Source organism: Myotis davidii, unplaced genomic scaffold, assembly GCF_000327345.1.
Source record: "Myotis davidii unplaced genomic scaffold, ASM32734v1 scaffold678, whole genome shotgun sequence".
NCBI lineage: Eukaryota > Metazoa > Chordata > Mammalia > Chiroptera > Vespertilionidae > Myotis > Myotis davidii.
The window spans coordinates 25816-33196 of record NW_006289712.1 but is presented as its reverse complement, the minus strand read 5'-3'; positions in this window follow the sequence as shown (position 1 = coordinate 33196).

Sequence of the window (7381 nt, the reverse complement as noted above, 5' to 3'; positions counted from 1 at the left end):
CGGGCACCTATGGATGAGGACAGTGGGTGGGGAGTGAGGGCGGGGGTGGTGCGGGAACTGGGAGGAGGGGAGTTATGGTGGAAAAAAGAGGAACAAATGTAATAATCTGAACAATAAAGATTTAATTAAAAAAATGAACAGATAATTTTTGAAAAAGGGGTCAGAAACACAAAATGGAGTAAAGATTGTCTCTTCAGTAAATGGTGCTGTGAAAACTGGAAAGCCACATGTAAATGAATGAAACTGGATTATAGTTTGTCCCTATGTACAAAAATTGATTCAAAATGGCTCAAAGACCTAAATATAAGACCTGAAGCAATAAGTCACATAGAAGAAAATATAGGTACCAAACTTAGGGCCCTTGGTCATAGAGAACTTTTTATGAGCTCAACCCTCAAAGGCAAGGGAAGTAAAGGCAAAAAAGAAAAAAAAAAAGATAGAGAACAGTTCTATCATCCTGAATAATCCCCCGGGACCCACCCCTTCCCTTATCCCTCCCTGTTAGCCTCTGATTTGGTTTGTCTCTACACTTTAGTCTTTTCAGAATGTCGTATAAGTTGTGTCATATAGTATGCAGCCTCTGAGTAGGCTTCTTTCACTTAGCACAATGCATTTGAGATTCATTCACATTGCTTCCTTCCTTTCTTTTTTTGACTGAGTAGGATTCCATCCTATGGAGTTTCCACAGTTGTTTATCCATTCCCTATTTGAGGAACTTTGGTACTTTCCAATTTGGGGGAACTATGAATAAAGTTGCTCTAAAAATCATCACACAGGGTTTTTGTTAAGTGTAAGTTTCCATTTCACTTGGGTAAATATTTGGGAGTGGGATTGATAGGGTGTAAGAGGAATAGGTTTCACTTTATAAGAAACTGCTACACTCCAATCTCTGCTTTCCAAAGTGGCTGTACTATTTATTTTGCGTTCCTGCCAGCAATGAATGAGAGTTTCAGTTGTTCTGCATCCTCACCAACACTTGGTATTATCAATTTAAAACAATTATTTTAGCCATTCTACGAGATGTGTAAGTGGCATCTCATTGTGGTTTTTTTTTAAATAGTTCAAAATATCTGTTTTATTTCTTTTTTTTCTGGCCTTCCATCTTTATTTTTTTTTCAAAATATATTTTTTAAAATTTTGTTTTAATGCTTAAAGTATTACAAAGATCATTGTGGTTTGAATTTGTACTTCCCTCATGGCTAAGGACAAACATCTTTTCATGTACTGCCATGCAAACTATCTAGTCAATTCTTTTAACCATTTGTTTGTTTTCTAATGATTGAGTTTTGAGAATCCTTTATATATTCTGTGTCAAGGCCTTTATTGGATCTGTGATTTGTAAACATTGCCTCCCAGTCTGTGGGGGAACTGGTAGGGGGGTGGGGTGGGGATGGAGTCCTGATTTTCAGTGTTTGTTTTTTAAGTACTTTCACAATACACAATTTCAAGCAACCAATTTGACATCAACCAACTTGTAAAACTGCTGAAAATTTGACACTTGGCTCCCATGAGTGTGTGAGCAGGCTCCAGCATGGCTGTCCTCTGCCCAGCACCACATTGTCTCAATCAAGGTGGCTTTACTGTGAGGCTCAAAATCAGGTAGTATGGTTTCTCTAACTTTGTTCTTCTTCAGATTATTTTATCTATTCCAGTTCCTTTGTTTTTCCGTAAAAACTTTAGAATCAGAGTATTGATTTCCACAAAATTTCTGCAGAGATTTTGATTGGATTGGATTGATCTGTAGTTCATTCTAGGGAAAACTGGTATCTTAAGTCTTCAAATCTATGAACAATATAACTCTCTACTTATTTACATCATATGAAATTACTCCCATCAGTGTTTTTGAGCTTCCAGTACATTGAACCCGCACATATTTTGTTAGTCTTATTCTTGTGTTACATGGTTTTTGGGTGGTATGATCGATGGTGTTTTTATAAGTTTAAATTTCTAATTGTTCATTGCTAGTAAGTACAAATACAGTTGCCTTTTGTATATTGACTTTATATTCTGTGACTTTACTAAACTCACTTATATGGATTGTAGTAATTTTTTTTTGTAGATTCTTTGGGATTTTCTCCATTAACAATCATGTCCAAAAATAGAGTTAGTTTATTCTTCTTTCCAATCTGCATTCATTCATTCATTCATTCACTGTGCTGGTTAGAATTTCCAGTGTGATGATGATTAGAAATAGTGAGAGTGGACATTCTTGCTTTGTTTCCCTTTTGGGGGAAACGCATCCAGTCTTTCACCATTCAGTAGGATATTAGCTGGAGGTTTTCTGCAGCGGTCCTTTGTGAGGTGGCAAAAATTGCTTCTATTTCTATTGACTGAGAGTTTTTATCATGAGTGAGTGTTGAACTTTCCAAATGCTTTTTCTGCTTTTATTAAGATTATTATATGGTATTTGTTGTGGGTCAAATTGCGTTCACCCTAAATATATGTTGAAGTCCCACCTCCCTGTTTCTGTGAATGTGACCTTTCCGGGAAATAAGGTCATTGCAGGGGTAAAAAAGTTAAAAGGAGGTCATACTGGATTAGAGTGGACCTGAATCCAATGAATGGTGCCCTTGGAAGGGGAGAGAGATTTGAAGACACAGAGGAATATCTATTCCAAGACTGTCTTCTCGATTCCTGGCTTGTACATGCATCGCTCCAATCTCTGCCCCCATCTTCACATGGTCTTCCTGCTATGTGTCTGTCTCAAGTACCGGTCAGAATTATGCCTCAACTTGAATTCAAGATGGTTTTATCTTGAGATCCTTAACTTAATTGCATCTATGAACACCCTATTTCCAAATAAGAGCACATTACCAGGGGTTAGGACTTAAGCATATCTTTTTTGGGACCACCATTCAAATCACTACATATATCAAATACGTTTACTTACTTGCTTAAATTAGATCTCGCTCCAACTAGTATGAAATTTCCACGAGGATAGAGAGTTTTGTCTATTATGTCCACTTCACTGCTCTATCTTTAGTACCTGGCATGTGCAGGCACATAGCAGGTGTTCAATAAATCTTTATTGAATGAGTGAACGAATCTCACTTGTTCTTTCAGCATTGGACATGGCTCTGTACCTCTTTTATTCCCAAACTCCTCTTCCTTGGTTCCTAAGACCCCTTCTTTCTTTGTTTCTCCTCTGCCTTCTTTTTCCTTCTCAGTCCTCTTTGTTGGAACCTCATTCTTTCTCTACCCCTTGACAATGAACTTCTTTTCTCCTACCTGTTTTCTCCCAGGCAGCTCACATGCCTCTGTGGTCAATCACTTTCTAGGTGTAGGTGCCCCCATTTTCTATATTTTCACCCAACCTTCCTTCTGAGCCATATTTCCCTTTCCTCCTTTTATCTGAATCCTTTTCATAATTAATATACTGGACACTCAGACACAATTGTCTTTTTCCTTAAACCTGCCTTCTTTTCTTCCAGGGTTTAGTACAACCACCCTCCCGTCACCAAAGCCAGCTGCCTGGAAATAATGCTTAACTCCTACATCCTATCACTCATCAGGTCCTTTCAATTTCACCTCTTAAATATCTCTTAGATCTGTCCACTGCCCCCATCCCAACTGCCAAGCTCAGCCTTTGTCATTCTCTCCCAGTCTCTGCTTCTTCCAAAATGAAAATGGCCCTGTAACCTCTCATCATACATCTCTCTGGTGCAGTGATTTTCAACTGGTGTGCTGCAAGAATTTTTAAAACATGCAATACCTGATTGTTTCATCAGCGACACTGACCTCTTTCCCCTTCGATTATCAAATAAAAAAATGACGTCAGCCGACACGACAATGACTGTCCAGTGCGAATGAATCAAAATTATACCTATTATTTTTTGTCAGATCAGCAAAATGTAATACATTTTTAAAATTTAAATTTGCTATTGTTTACACTATATGAAATCTGCAATAATCTATTTTGTGTGTGTGTTGTAGGATTTTAGGAATTATTTATGTGTGCCGTAAGATGAAGAAGGTTATAAATTGCTGCTCTAGTGACTCAGCATTGCCTATAGGCAAGACTGACCCTTAACCTCTTCAGGCTGCTCCTTGCCTTCTGTGGTCCAGCCACCCTGACCTTGCAGCTCCCCAAATTCGCCCATTTCATGGGCCAGACTAGAGGGGACCAGGAAGCAGAGAGCACCCCATCGGAGAACTTCTTGGTGTCTGTCTCCACTTGCCTGTCTGCTCCCTGGACCGTGGGAAAACTGCACAAATTGTTTGGAGAGGAAACTACCAAAAAACACTCTTAACATTTGGAGGAGGAGGAGCTGTTTGTAAGAAAGATTTTGGGTTTCATTTTACTCTCAGGTCCTGGCAGTTTCTTGGAGAACGTCCATTCCGTCTCAGCTTCTTGGCGTTAATTGTTGGGATCGATGCTGCAGCAATTATGCAATGTTTACTGCAGCCACCACATACCCGAGGCTTAAGTATTGCTAATGTCACTTTCATGCTCCCCAGTGTATGGTGTGCAATTATAACTGGCTCACTACCTTCTTTGTTAAGGAGGCAGATGCGTTTAGCCTGAAAAGGAGAAGAGAAATGCATCGTCTCTAACCTTACAAGAGCACTCATTTCCGGAGTGGTCCTGGAATGGACATAGGCTCTTCATCATGAACAACGTGGTCTGCTGGGAGTGCTGCCAGCCTTCCTAACATGTGGCCGGTTTCCGGGAGCTTGGGATCAGATCCAGAGGCAAGGAGAGGGGGCAGAACTGGGAGCCAGAGACCGCCAGTGCAGCTACGAGACAGGTACTATCATGTGTTCGAAGTGTGACCGGGAGGAAAGAGCAGACAGCTGGAAGTCATGCAGCTTTGGGTTGGTATCTCACTACGTGACTTCAGACGAGTTACTTTGACTCTATGATTTCATTTTTATCACCTGTCAAGTGGGAATAATAAATTCTGCCTGACCTACCTCAGTTACATTCAATCCCCAACTACTTATTAAGCCCCTGCTATATTCTAGGTGCTAGAGTATATACAGTTAGACCTGGTTCCTGCCCTCAGTGAGCTTAAGGGGTAGAGCAGGAGCTGAGAAACTGGCCCTCAGGCCAAATCTGGTCTGCAGCCTGTTTTTGGACAGCCTGCCAGCTTAGGATGGATTTTACATTTTTAAACGGTTGTTAAAAAAGAGAGGAAGAGAAAAGAAAAACTGAATATGCATGGAATATGGATGTGGCTGGTACAGCCCAAGATGTTTCCCTGATTATTCAATGAAGGGTTTCTGTTGACCCAGGTCTAGAGCTGTTCAGGGACAGTCACCAGTCACATGTGACGACTGAGCACTTGATACATAGCTAGTCAGTCGAGATGTGCTGTAATCTGTAAAAGAGACACTTTCATACTTGAAACCCATCTTTATACTTTCATTCAAAGACTGTACAAAAAAAGACTGAGAAACATCTCATTTATATTTTTGTGTTGAGCCCTGGCCGGGTAGATCAGTTGGTTAGCTCAGTGTTGTCCCGAAATGCCAAGAATACAGGCTCGCTCCCGGGTCAGGGCACAGGAAAAATCAGCCATGAATGCATAAATAAGTGGAACAACAAATCGATGTTTCTCCATCTCTCTCCTTTCCTTTCTTTCTTTAAAATCAATTAATAAATAAAAAACACTATAAATATTTTTATGTTGATTGTATGTTAAAATGATATTTTGGGTATATTGGAATACCATAAATATAATATATGATTAAAATGAATTATATGTTTCTTATTTAAAATGTGGCTATGAGAAAATTGAAAATCACATAAGTGGCTCATTATATTTCTATTGTATAGCACTGGCCTAGACGGGAGCCAGACTGTGTATCTAAAATCAGATCTATTGCTTATCAGCGTGTTATCTGGGCAAATGACTTAACTGAGCCTCAATTTTTTTAAAAATATATTTTTATTGATTTCAGAGAGGAAGGGAAAGGAAGAGAGAGTTAGAAACATCGATGAGAGGGAATCATTGATTTCCTGCTACCTGCACGCCCCCTACTGGGGACTGAGCCTGCAACCTGGGCATGTGCCCTTGACTGGAATCAAACCCAGGACCCTGGCATCTGCAGGCTGACACTCTATTCACTGAGCCAAACCAGCCAGGGCTCAGTTTTTTTTTTTATTTCTAAAATGGGGGGAGCAGTAAAAAAATGGCTAATGGATAGAGTTGTTTTGAGGCTCAAGTTCTACTAAAACAATCTGGTGAAAGCATTTTGTGAGGTGCAAGTTGCTACACAGAAGTAAATGGTTGTTGTGGTTCAGCCACACCTGCGAATGCAGGAGGCTCCTCAGCGCCCTCCCCCTCATCACTCCTCCCTGTACTGTGGCAGGGCTGGTGTGGGTGTCTCTGGGCCCCAGGCCCTGGAGGGCATCGGCTGTAACATACGGAGCTGCTCCTTCCTCCAGGAGTTCCCTCATTTGATCTTGGAGACACAAAGATGTCAAAATCCCAATGAAAACGCTATAGGAGAATGAATTGCATTTGAAGCCAGGAAATCTCGAAGAATGGTAATAAAACCACAAAGAGTTAGTAACTTTAGGTCTTGATAAGGTTTTCACATGAATTAGATAATTTAATCAAATAGCAAAAGCATGAGGACCTAGAGTCCTGCTTTTAAAAGTGAGGACATTGAAGTAAAGTGACTTTCCCAGGATCAACCAGCTGGGCCTGAACCTGCATCTTCTAACCCCAAGTATAGTGTAGAGGTCATTCAGGGTCCTTTGTCTATCCTTGCACAAAGAGTGATGCAGTAAGCAAGGTGGTGCTGTCCGGAGGAGTCAACCTGGGTAGTGGACACAGCTCTGGCCCAGGAATCAAAAGATCTGGATTCTGTCCCCAGTGCTGCCCCTGATTAACTGGGTCAAACCACTTCCTTCTCAGGTCACCATCTGCAGGTGGGGTATGGCACTGTCACCTCTCAGGTGCTCTTCCCAATTACGTTCTAGGAGTTAAGATTTAAGGCCAAGTGCAGGAGCTTCCAATGCCAGTCTGGGGGCCAACTGCCTCAATATTGATAGGGGGGACTTATAGTCTGATAGACTAGAGAGAGAGCACCTGAATTAATCTGAAAAGCAATCATATTATTTTAAATCTTAGAACACATATACATATGTGAATAGGGGGCTAAGTTTCTTTCTTATATGTGAAGAGGGGGTTAGCTTTTTCTTGTTTCCTTTTCAAGGCCTGTGCGAAGCGACTGAGGAGATGACTCAGCTGTGAATCCAGCAAGCAGAACCAATAAGCATGGTCAGGCCGACCCACCAGAAGTTAAAACATCATCTCATCAACATCATCTTGCTGTAAGACAGGATTTGAATGCTTGTAAGCGCCCAGTCTTCTTGGTTGGCCTGCCTTCGCAATAAACACCAATATGATTCAGTCCTACCTCTGTTATT